At 46.7% G+C, this 13,057-nt stretch overlaps 1 long non-coding RNA gene across 1 annotated transcript in view; it reads left to right on the top strand.

Moving 5' to 3' along the window:
• Positions 1 to 13,057, top strand: part of LOC141982760 (uncharacterized) — a 74,011-nt gene that overhangs the window by 40,100 nt on the left and 20,854 nt on the right. The gene's annotated exons all lie outside the window — the stretch shown is intronic.

Genomic DNA, 13,057 nt, shown 5'->3' on the forward strand with positions numbered 1-13,057 from the left:
AAAAGATTAATGTAGTGCCCATCTTTAAAAAAGGGAAGAAGGAGGATCTGAGGAACTACAGTCCAGTCAGCCTCACCTCAGTGCCTGGAAAAATCATGGAGCAGGTCCTCAGGGAATCAATTTTGAAGCACTTCAAGGAGAGGAAAGTGATCAGGAACAGTCAACATGGATTCACCAAGGGCAAGTCATGCCTGACTAACCTAATTGCCTTCTATGATGAGATAACTGGCTCTGTGGATGAGGGGAAAGCAGTGGACGTGTTTTTCCTTGACTTTAGCAAAGCTTTTGATATGGTCTCCCACAGTACTCTTGCCAGCAAGTTAAAGAGGCATGGGCTGGATGAATGGACTATACGGTGGATAAAAAGCTGGCTAGATCATCAGGCTCAATGGGTAGTGATCAATGGCTCCATGTCTAGTTGGCAGCCAGTATCAAGTGGAATGCTCCAAGGGTCGGTCCTGGGGCCGGTTTTGTTCAGTATCTTCATTAATGATCTGGAGGATGGCGTGGATTGCAGCCTCAGCAAGGAGGGTGGGGATAGGATACAGAGGGACCTAGACAAAAGACAGGATTGGGCCAAAAGAAATCTGATGAGGTTCAGCAAGGACAAGTGCAGAGCCCTGCACTTAGGACGGAAGAATCCCATGCACTGCTACAGACTAGGGACCGAGCAGCTAGGCAGCGGTTCTGCAGAAAAGGACCTACGGGTTACAGTGGATGAGAAGCTGGATATGAGTCAACAGTGTGCTCTTGTTGCCAAGAAGGCTAACAGTATTTTGGGCTGTATAAGTAGGAGCATTGCCAGCAGATCAAGGGACATGATCATTCCCCTCTATTCGGCATTGGTGAGGAAGTCTGGAGTACTATGTTCAGTTTTGGGCCCCACACTACAAGAAGGATGTGGAAAAATTTGAAAGAGTCTAGCAGAGGGCAATAAAAATGATTAGGGGACTGGAGCCCATGATTTATGAGGAGAGGCTGAGGGAACTGGGATTATTTATGAGCGGGGATTTGGTAGCTGCTTTCAACTACCTGAAATGGGGTTCCAAAGAGGATGGATCTAGACTGTTCTCAGTGGTAGCAGATGACAGAACAAGGAGTAATGGTCTCAAGATTCAGTGTGGGAGGTTTAGGTTGATATTAGGATAAACTTTTTGACTAGGAGGGTGGTGAAGTACTGGAATGGGTTACGTAGGGAGGTGATGGAATCTCCTTCCTTAGAGGTTTTTAAGGTCAGTCTTGACAAAGCCCTGTCTGGGATGATTTAGTTGGGGATTAGGTCCTGCTTTGAGCAGGGGGTTGGATTAGATGACCTCCTGAGGTCCCTTCCAATCCTGATATTCTATGATTCTATGATAGAAGAGCAAGGAGAGTCTCTCCTGTTTACAAGCAAGCAGTTTGATCACACTCCCAAGCAGCTGCCAGAGTTGCCCAACATGGATGCAGGCATCCACAGCTGGAATCAACAGAGAAAACAAGACCTGCTATAGCGGGGAGAGTACATAGAAGGAAAGTGTGGAAGAAGGGCCTGGGACATCAAAGGGGTGACAACCCTGCACCAGGCTGCCTCCAATAAAACAGACAGGAGACTGAAGGAGATCAAAGCCCTAAAATTGAAGGGCTGATAAAAAATTGAAGTTGAGAGTCCAAGAACTAACCTGAGTGAGACCCAAACTAAGGAAGGTCAGTCAGAAGAAAGAGACCCCTAGAAAGACCTCACATCAAGAGATGGAGACAGACCATATATAAATAAAAACAGAGTATAAATCCTGGTTTACTTATACTCATAATTTAACTCAAATTTGACACTACATATCTTCCCAAACCCTACTGCTTCCTCTCCAGCCCCCCCCCCCCACATTCTTTATCCATGGGGTCCCCTACCCAAGCTCTCCTGTCCCCCTTATGTATCTCCCTCTCTCAGTGCTACAAACTGGAGGGGCTGGAGGCAATTCCATCCCAAAGGTTTTTATATTTGCTCAAAAGGCAGCAGATCGGGGGTGGGGGGATAAGAGGGTGGGGGAGGGCGTGGGGGGCAGGGAATGGGCATGGCCCAACCACTCTTAAGCAGTGGTTCTGTACTACATTTGTTCAGCTGCTGCCAGAGAAGTCTGGAGTGTCACTCTGGCTTCATGGTTACAGTGCTACTGAAATTTGACCTGGCCACACCTCCATACAGACAGAGGGTCATCTCGGACAAATTTCAGTGAGTGGTGTGGTGATCTGGTGCAAGGGAGCCTGTTCCTGTATGGCAAAGCACAGGGGAGTCCACCGAGACTCTGATGGTATCAGCAGATGTTCTGTGTGGATGAGAGAGAGAAGACTCCCCAGCCAAGAGAGATCTACAGTCACTGCAGGAGAGTGGGGGAAAACAAGCAGGGACCAGAACGGGGTCCCTTCTGGGAGGCTCAGGAACCAGAATTAACCCCCCAAGAAATATCTGAATTGATGCCATTGCCCTCTCCCATTGAACCTCACATCCAAACCCCATTTGCCCCAGAAACCGTGTCCCTACCCCCTCTAAATAGTCTCCCTCCCCCATTGAGCCCAAGCCCCCCATAGTCCCAGGGATCCATCCACTGTACCCAATATATATTCTCCCAACCTCCCATTAATTCCCCTCTCCACTAGGGTGGAATGTCTTGTGGGTGGTCAGTTCCTGTTTCGGGGGGCGGGGGAGGGAGATGCCTAGGAGGTGTTTGCAGCATGAGCCTGCCACACACTCATTAAGCAGTGGTAGCTTCTATCCCATGGTGGTGGTCCCAGCGCCTCACACTGGATGTTGAATCCTGGTGCATGGCGTTGCAGCACCTGACCCTCTGCGATGATGGAGGGAGGCCAGGCCAAACTTGAGCAGCACTGTGACTCCATGCGCAGCTTGCAAAGCCACTCACTGAAGTTTGGCTGGCCCCCAGCATCAAGATGTAGGGGCGGCTGGGCCAAACCTGACCGGAGGTGTGACCCAGGGTGCCAGCTTGCAACACCACTCACTGAAGTTTGGTCCACCTACCCTCCCCCCTTCATGATGGAGAAGTGGCTGGCTCAAAGCTATGCAGTGCTTTTTTGTTTGTTTGTTTTAATTTTTTTACTTTGATTTTCATTTTATTTCATGTTATTTCGCATTTGTGAAAAACACAGGGCTCTAGCTGTAGAGTATTCTGGAGTAGGTCTAGCTCAACCTTTCCTGTTGAAACTGGTCTACTTTGTATAATAATTAAATATTAATTGGGACAAAGTGTGCGTGTAAGAATGACCTTTAGACCAGTATTCAGAGTGGTAGCCGTGTTAGTCTGTATCAGCAAAAACAACAAGGAGTTCTTCTGGCACCTTAGAGACTAACAAATTTATTTGGGCATAAGCTTTCGTGGGCTAGAACCCACTTCATCAGATGCATGGAGTGGAAAATACAGGAGCAGGTATAAATACATGAAAAGATGGGAGTTGCCTTACCAAGAGGTCAGTCTAATGAGACAATTCAATTGACAGCAGGATACCAAGGGAGGAAAAATAACTTTTGAAGTGATAATGAGAGTTGCCCATTTCAGAGAGTTGACAAGAAGATGTGAGTAACAGTAGGGGGAATGTGAGTAACTGTAGGGGGAAATTAGTATTGGGGAAATTAGGTTTAGGTTTTTTAATGCTCCAAACACTCCCAGTCTTTATTCAGGCCTAATCTGACGGTGTCCAGTTTTCAAGTTAATTCTAGTTCTGCAGTTTCACGTTGGAGTCTGTTTTTGAAGTTTTTGTTGTTGAAAAATTGCCACTTTTAGGTCTGTTATTGAGTGACCAGGGAGATTGAAGTGTTCTCCTGAGATGTGCAGGGGACACCCAGGTTTCAGTCCCACTGCTCCAATTAATGCTTAATTATACCTGTACAACAGGATAGCTATAGCAGCACACCTTCTTAGTGTAGACACGGTTTAGACCAACAAAAGAGTGCTTTTGCCATTTTAGCTTATACCAGTCACTGGAGCGAAATGAACTATATTTGTACAAACAACTGTTATGCTGATATAACTGATGTCTATAGTAGGGCTTTTGCTGATATAGAAATGCCATAAAACAATCAGTCCCCTAACCAACATTACTGTAGTCGACTACTTCTGCAAATGTATTGACTTGGCTTACACAGATTTCATAGGTCATCCAGAAACTAAAGTCAAGATTTGCTAGACATGGAATTCCTAAAGTCCTCACATTTGATAAGGACCTCAATTTACCGTGGAAGCTTTCCTAGCAGTTGCACAAGACTTTGATTTTGAACTCTGTAGTAGTAGTCCACATTACCCGCAGAGCAATGGGGATGTGGAGAAAGCAATGCAGACTTTAAAAAGACTTCTGCAAAAATCAGTGGACCCCTGTAAAGCTCTCCTTGCATATCTGTCAACACTGTTTGTGACTGGACTGTCTCCAGTAGAGCATCTGATGGGAAGATGAACAAGGATGCCTTTACTTGTGGCATCCAAACAGCTTAAACCTAAGTGTCCCAACCCGAAGGTATTTTGAAAATGGGATGCTGAAATAAAAATTCAGCAGCAACAAAACATCCAGTGTTTTTCACACACCAAAAGCACTACCTGCACTGAGAACGGGGCACAAAGCTTGCTCAAAAGCTCCCAAACATTTGGAACCATGCAAAACTTGGACAAAACTCCCAGATCCTAACTAGTGGAGACTCCAAAAAGACTTCTCCTGGTGAATCAGGTTCATTTACAATATTTCCCAACACAACGAAGAGAGAATCTGGGACCTGTGGGTACTTTGTCAGGAAGTGAACCTCCTCCACAGGGCACTCCACACACCAACTCTACAGAAGTGAGAATGCAGACCCCCCTCAAAGATTTGATCTTTAGAATGCTGCTCAAGACTATTTAAATGCAATTGATAAACGAACATAGTAGTAAGTAGTAGTTTTAAGGAAACTGAAGTTATCTTGAATTGTTGTTTGTATATACATTGGTTTATAATTTAAAGTTTAACCTTTTATTATAAAGGAAGGGGGATGTGGAGTGGTTACAGAGTTCCTGGTCCTCCACAGTTACCAGAGAAGACCAGGATGTGTTTTAATGGGGAGCTCAATAAACATATGAACTTCCTGGTTAGGGAATTCTCTAGTTGCTGCAGAAAACATGGTGGAGTGAATAGGTTGTAAAAAGAGGTGAAGATCTTGTACATTTCAGCAACTGTGGAGTTGGAAGAGTGAAAGTGTTAATGTAAGTAATGTAGTTTAGTGTGGCATTGCTGAAAGAGGGCTGAGCTCACATTACATGGACATTTACTGGTTTTCAGAAATTTGAATTTTGCTCAAGTCAATGCTCTGCAAGCAACCTTAACTCTTGTGTTAATGTAGGTGTTTTGCCATTGAAGTTCCTAGTTTTTTTAACAGGAAAGATATGTTGGTGGTGAGAATTAGTAGTCATTTATGTAGTTATACATATCATATCACACAATTTGCATACTGAGTCAGCAAGTCACTCCCTCCATCCCACACATCAGCTGGGCCCCACCATCCCTGCTTCGGAACACCTCCTCCACCATGCCCCTGACCCATTCACTACATTCCCACCTCCAACTTGCCCCCCTCCTCACTACTGTACTGAGTATCCCTGAAATCACAGACAGGGTTTCTGTTCCAAATGCTAACAGTTTTATATTTGATCTGATCCCTGTCCAATATATATACCTGATCTCCAAGAAACAGTGAGGTGTCACAGCTTGCATTGCATTGTTTCTATGGCATACAGTACACTTTTTCTAGACAGCCAGATACCCTCCTATTTCTTGATAAATGTGCTTCCAACACTCATTAGTAGCTTTCATATTGTCATTATAGTGATCATTCACACACTCAGCCAGATCAGAGAAAACTGTCCAAGCACCTAGACACAAATCTCTGATGCAATCCAGATTTTTCCTCCTACATTGGATAAGGTGAACACAAGGAATAAAGCCCCAATCATTTCCACGCAAGTGAATCAACCCAAAGTGCAGTAAATTACACCTTCTTCAGTCACTGTGCAAAGTGGGCAAAAGATGATGGCCACCTCTCTCCATCCAAATCAGCCTGTAGTCAGCAATACTCATGTAATGGGTATTCCTTGCCCTCCCAGTATCCTGCCTTCTGACAGTGGCCCAGTGTCAGATGCTCCAGAGGAAATGAATGTAACAGGGCAATTATGAGTGATCCAGCCCCTTTTGTTCAGTTTCCGTTTCTGGCAGTTGGAGATTTAGGAACACATGAAGCATGGGGTTGTACCCCTGACAATCTGAGCTAATAGCTTTGATTTTTATAGCTTTTGATTTTTATCCTCCATGAACTTACCTAATTCACATAGTCTCTCTTCCTTCACCTAGAGAGTTTCCTTGCAAAACTCCCCTATTTGCTGCTCCTGTTAGCTAGCTCCTTCTTTTCTTTATCGTTAATAAAAGGTCATTAGTGTTTTTAATGGTGTGTTTTACATGGTATTAAGCAATCTGAAGTCTCCTGTATACCAAACCCCAAACCTTGTTTAACACCGTTTAATGTCGGACCATGGTTGGGTTCTGGTAACACCTTTATCCCATATATTCCATCTAAATTAATACAACATCCAAAGATTGAGTGCCATGCACTACCTTGAGTAAAACTCAACAAACTGAGACCATTTTGAACCATATCACATCAATAATTTGATCTGTAGCTCTGCACAAAACAAACAAACAAGCAAACAAACAAACAAATAAACCCACAACCTAGTAACTTTTTGGAAAATAGCTATTTTTTTCAGGGCTCCACAACCCTACCCTGCACCCTCCTGAGGCACAGTGAACCTCAAAGGAATCCAGCAAAGCATGTCAGCTGCAGAAGATCTTTAAACAGAAGTCAGAACACAACCTTAACTATAGTGGTGCTGCTGTGCTTCTATCGTAACAATGGCAGTACCAGCCCCAAGGAGCTCCTGGTTGAAGTAAAGTAGTGGATGTGTGCAGGGTGTGTGCATGAAACAGGGTGCAGTGGCAGAGCTATGAGGTACAGGGTAGAATGGAGCAGGATGGTTGGCGTGCACTGGCAGATCTGTGGCTGCAGGGCGTTAGGGTGCTGTCAAGGTTCCTTCCCCACTCTGAACTCTAGGGTACAGATGTGGGGACCTGCATGAAAACCTCCTAAGCTTACTTTTACCAGCTTAGGTTAAAACTTCCCCAACATACAAACTATTTTACCCTTTGCCCTTGGACTTCCACTGCCACCACCAAACGTTTATCTCGGTTTATTTATTAGGAAAGCTTTGTTTGGAAACGTCTTTCCCCAAAAAATCCTCCCAACCCTTGCACCCCACTTCCTGGGGAAGGTTTGGTAAAAATCCTCACCAATTTGCATAGGTGACCACAGACCCAAACCCTTGGATCTTAAGAACAATGAAAAAGCATTCAGTTTCTGAAAAGAAGGATTTTAATAGAAGTAAAAAGTAAAAAAGAATCACCTCTGTAAAGTCAGGATGGTAAATACCTTACAGGGTAATTAGATTCAAAACATAGAGAATCCCGCTAGGCAAAACCTTAAGTTACAAAAAGACACACAGACAGGAATATCCATTCTATTCAGCACAGCTTAATTTCTCAGCCATTTAAAGAAATCATAATCTAACGCATATCTAGCTAGATTACTTACTAAATTCTAAGACTCCATTCCTGTTCTGTCCCCGGCAAAAGCATCACACAACAGACGCAGACCCTTTGTTTTTCTCCCTCCTCCCAGCTTTTGAAAGTATCTTGTCTCCTCATTGGTCATTTTGGTCAGGTGCCAGCGAGGTTACCTTTAGCTTCTTAACCCTTTACAGGTGAAAGGATTTTTCCTCTGGCCAGGAGGGATTTTAAAGGTATTTACCCTTCCCTTTATATTTATGACAGATGCATTGGCAGAGCTTTGGGGAGCAAAATGTTCTGGTATCACTTGATAGTGGGATGTGTTTGCAGGAGCACTCTGTGCCTAGCACGGCATAGGAAAGTGTGTTTCTCCAATATCAGCCCTGCTCTTGAGCCAGGTTCTGTGAGCTTGCAAGCAGGCAGAGCCTGATGTTTGCTCACAGCCTGACTCTTGCTAGCTTTGCTTTATAACAGAAAAGCTTCCCCACTACTTTAGCTCAGGCCTCATGCCAGGCCTCTGATACAAGGGCTTATATCTCAGGGCATGGCTACACTTGCAGATGTAGAGCTCTGTGAATTAAACCAGCCCTCAGAGACTGCAGCAGGGAAAGAACTGCCGTGTGTTCACACTGTCAGCTGCAAGCGCACTGGCGTGGCCACATTCGTGGCCCTTGCAGCGGCACTCCTCTACTGCATTATGGGCAGCTATCCCACAGAGCACCTCTTCCCATTCTGGTGCTGTGGCTTGTAGGAAGGGGGTGGGTGAGTGCAGGGCATCCTGGGTTCTGTCCCAATGCCCCATGATGCATCAGTTCGCATCCCAGCAATCCCTGTGCTTCCGTCCACATTTAGCACCATCTTTCAACAGTTTTTGTACTGCGCGCTCTGGCTTCCCTTTGGTCTGTGGGGGTGGATCCCGAACTGCTGAGGAATATGCTAATGGGTCTCGCCAGCATGTCACGAATTGCAGTCGAGTTACTCCTTAAGCTACAAACTGACACTGAGAAGTTCGAAGATGATGTCAACTCACATAACGCATACGACACGAGATTGCTTGTGGCATTCATGAACATGCTCACCACCGTGGAACGCCACTTTTGGGCTCGGGAAACAAGCACTGAGTGGTGGGATCACATCGTCATGCAAGTCTGGGATGATGAGCAGTACTGCAGAACTTTCAGATGAGAAAAGCCACTTTCAGGGGACTGTGTGCTGAGCTCTCCCCCACTCTGCGGCACAAGGACACAAGATTGAGAGCTGCCCTGCTGGTGGAGAAGTGGGTGGCTATTGCAATCTGGAAGCTGGCAATTCCAGACAGCTACTGATCGGTCGCTAACCAGTTTGGAGTGGGAAAGTTGACCATTGGAATCATGTTGATGCAAGTTTGTAGGGCCATTAATCGCATCGTGCTCAGAAGAACCGTGACTCTGGAAAACGTGCATGACGTGGCTGGCTTTGCACAAATGGGTTTCCCTAACTGCAGAGGGGTGATAGATGGGACGCATATTCCAATTCTGCCACCAGTCCACCTAGCTTCCAAGTACGTTAATCAGAAGGGGTATTTCTCTATGGTTCTCCAGGCGCTTGTGGATCACCATGGGCATTTCATTGACATTAACACAGGCTGGTCCAGAAAGGTGTATGATGCACGCATCTTTCGGAACACAGGCCTGTTCAGGAAGCTGCAAGCCAGGACTTTCTTCCCAGACTAGAAGATCACAGTAGGGGAAATCAAAGTGCCCATTGTGATCCTTGGAGACCCTGCTTACCCTTTAATGCCATGGCTCATGAAACTCTACACAGGGAGCCTTGACAGCAGCAAGGAGCGGTTCAACAACAGGCTGAACCAGTGCAGAATGACTGTGGAGTGTGCTTTTGGCTGTTTAAAGGGCCACTGGCGCTGTCTGTATGGGAAGCTGAACATGGCTGTTGACAACATGCCCACAGTTATACCCACATGCTGTGTCTTCCATAACATTTGTGAAGGGAAGGGTGAAAGCTTCACTCAGGCATGGACCTTGGAGGTTCAACGCCTGGAGGCTGAATTTGAACAACCAGAGAGCAGGGCTATTAGAGGATTAGGGATGCCTTGAGGGAGCAATTTGAGGCTGAAAGCCACCACTAATGTCTGGTGCCCTGCATGGGAGTGAAGTGCAGTGGTTCCAATGTTAGTAGGAATCTGTGTTTGCTACATATGATGTACTGACTTGCAGTGCCTGTTGCTTTCCTGGGCTACAGTATCTTTTATTTAATGCAATAATAAAGAATGTTTTCAAAGCCAAAAAATTAATTTATTGAAAAGAAAATTCATTTATTGAAAAGAAACACAACTGCTTGGGAAACAGAAAGGGCATGACATATCTGCTATGTGGGACGAGGGAAGGGGATGCGGTGGGGAATGGGACAATAACAGATTTGCGTATGTCCTGTTATCATACTCAGCCTTCCTGTCTGGAGTGCCGTGCAATGAGTGCTGCACTTCAGGCTGGCTAAAATGCATGGTGATGGGGGTTGAGTGCAGTGGGTAAGGGTCGTAGTTTTCAGGGCTGGGTGGTGAAGCCACAGGTGTTGGAGACAGCTGGTGGTGATAAGAACCCGGATGTTGGGGAAAGTGGGTTGGCGGTGACATGGGGGCACAAGGGAAAGAGTTTTGGGACAAAGGCTGCGGGGGCGGGCGTGGATCTGCTCCATCTGCAATGCTATGAGTGCCTGCATCGAGTCCCTTGGCTCTCCATAATGCTTCGGAGCCACTCCATGCTTTGGTGCCGGCGATCCGCATTCTGCTGGTGGAGCCTCCTTTCAGACTCCCGCCACTCCTGTACTTTTTGATTTTCATTAATGCACTGCTGCATCACTTCATGCAACACGTCCTCTTTGCTTTTTTGAGTACGCTTCCTGATTCTTTGGACTCTTTCGGCCCTTGATAACAAGCACGGCTGGGATCTCAAGGCTGCATCTGCAAAGCCAAAATGCCACACTTAACAGAGGCAGGATTGTTCACACTAGACAGAGCAATGATTCGGCTGTACTTAAAGACAAGTGTAGTGTACACATTAGCAGAAATTGCCTGTCCCAAAGCAAGCGCACAAAACCCACGGGAGCCCCAAAATGGTGAGTAAGCACAGGGGCAAGGGGGACTGATTGTTTCACAGCCGTACTGTCGTCTGGGGTTCTGTGCCTTGGGGAGAGCCAACAGCTGCAGGAGGCCCCTGTACGGAATACTGTCCCCACGTTTTCCACAGGAGTTTGTCCTGGAAGATATCCGCTCCTGAGGGTGACCTGGGAAGCAAGGGAGGGTCTTCTACTACAATGCAGCTTCTGCCCTGGCCCATATGCAGCTTGTCTGTTGCCACAATGGTCCCCCTGCCCCTCACGGCACAGTGGCGCGGACATGTTAGCCTGACTGGGACAAGGAGCACAGTAGCTCTGCCAAGGAACCTGCACAAGTGGATTGCCCAGCTTCTGCATGAGACCTTTGAAAAGCTCACTGAGGCCGATTACTGCGATGTGAGAGAGCACACCAACCCCCTATTCTGCATCTGGGCATGCATGCAGCCCTAAACCTTCTCACCCCAAGAGCCCGCGCCGAACAACTTCCTTCCCAAAATAAAAGCCACTTACTGGGCACCTCCTCTGGTGTTTGTTCTTCCCCAAGCACTGTCAGCTGAGACTGTCTACCTTCCTCCTGGCTTGAAAACAGCTCCTGGCTGCATGCATCTAGGGATGGCTGGCTGTCTCCCTCCCCCTCAGCACCCTCACTCCCGCTTTCCTCCTCCTCCTGCCTTGTTGAATTGGGCTCTGAAGTGTCCATGGTGGTCTTTGGAGTGGAGGTGGGGTCTCCCCCAAGTATTGCGTCCAGCTCTTTGTAGAAATGGTAGGTTGCAGGGGCAGCACCGGAGCAGCTGCTTGCCTTGCACGCTTTGCAGTATGCGTTCCACAGCTCCTTCACATTAACCCTGCACTACAGTGCATCCTGGTCTTGGCCCCTTTCCATCATGTCCCTTGATATCTGCCCCAAGGTATCATAATTCCTACAGCTGGAGTGCAGCTGGGACTGGATAGCTTCCTCCCCCTAAACACTGATGAGGTCCAGCACCTCACCATTGCTCCATACTGGGGATTGCCTGGCGCGTGGAGGCATGGTCACCTGGAAAGATTTGCGGAGCAAACAGGAAGGGAATTTTCAAAATTCCCAGAGAATTTAAAGGGCGAGTCTGACAGTTGGTCACCTGAGGGCAGGGCAGTAGAGTTCAAAGTGATGACCAGGGTGGCTAGAACAGGCATTGTGGGACACTTCTGGACGCCAATCAGAGTGCATTAATAGACCAGGGCATCCACACTGATGCCACGGCCCTCCAGCCAGGGCGCAGCAAGCGTTATGCTTCTCATGGAGGTGGATTACCAGGAGCGCTCCAGCCGCAGAGTCTGGGCACTCTATGTGCCTTGCCAGTGTGGATGCGCCATGAGTTAGGGTGCCCGGGGCTGCTTTAATGTGCTCTAACTCGCAAGTGTAGCCAAGCCCTCAGGCTCTCTTCCTACTACAACCCTCTTGACATTTTGTGGAGCAGTGGGCACTATCCAAGAGTTATCTGCTAGATATCCCCACTGTTAGCAGATAGTTTTTGCTTGTCCTTTGTAGGCCATGTCTACACACAAAAGTTGTACTGCTTCAACTATACAGATACAGTTAAAGCAGTACAACCCTTCTAGTCTGGATGCAGTTATCTTCATGTAAATGTGCTTCTTATACTGGTATTGATTGTTCCCACACAGGAAAGAGGGTACGCTGTACTGGTATAGCTGCACACTTGGGGTATAACTATTTCAGTAAAAAATTAACCCTCTAAGAGAAATAGTTACATTGGCACAAAATCCTTGTGTAGACTAGATCTTAGTTGACTTGGGGTCCTTTTTGGTCCCTTCCCTCTCTTGAGAGGGTGGCCACTGATATTCTTCTGTGTGGGCCGTTTCAAGGGATCTCCCACCAACCAAGGTCAGATAAAATGATGCCTTATACCAGCACTAAATCCACACAGTTTTTTTTTTAATGACATTTATGATTACATGCCAATTATTTGAAAATATGCAAATTAATTCCCCACATTTTCACACAATAACATGTAAGTATTTCTAATTCACCCCCTTCCACCCTCAAACATTGCCAACTCTATCTCTGCCCATTCCTTGGCCCTGCCCACCCAGTCCTCAGCCACCTGCATGGCAGGGGGAGAAGCAACCTCATAGAGGCTGCTCTCATTGCTGTGCTGTGACCCATGATATGAGTAGTCCACTTTAGGGAAGTGATGGAGCACATTCCATCCCTTTACTTGCCTGCACTAGTGGATTGCTTGGCACAGTTCAACAATACTGGCACTCTAGTCTGAGGAAAGGAATGTCCTGGTGTTTCAGAGCAGGTTTGCTATGCATTGCATTG

This window comes from Natator depressus, chromosome 2 (assembly GCF_965152275.1).
Source record: "Natator depressus isolate rNatDep1 chromosome 2, rNatDep2.hap1, whole genome shotgun sequence".
Lineage (NCBI taxonomy): Eukaryota > Metazoa > Chordata > Testudines > Cheloniidae > Natator > Natator depressus.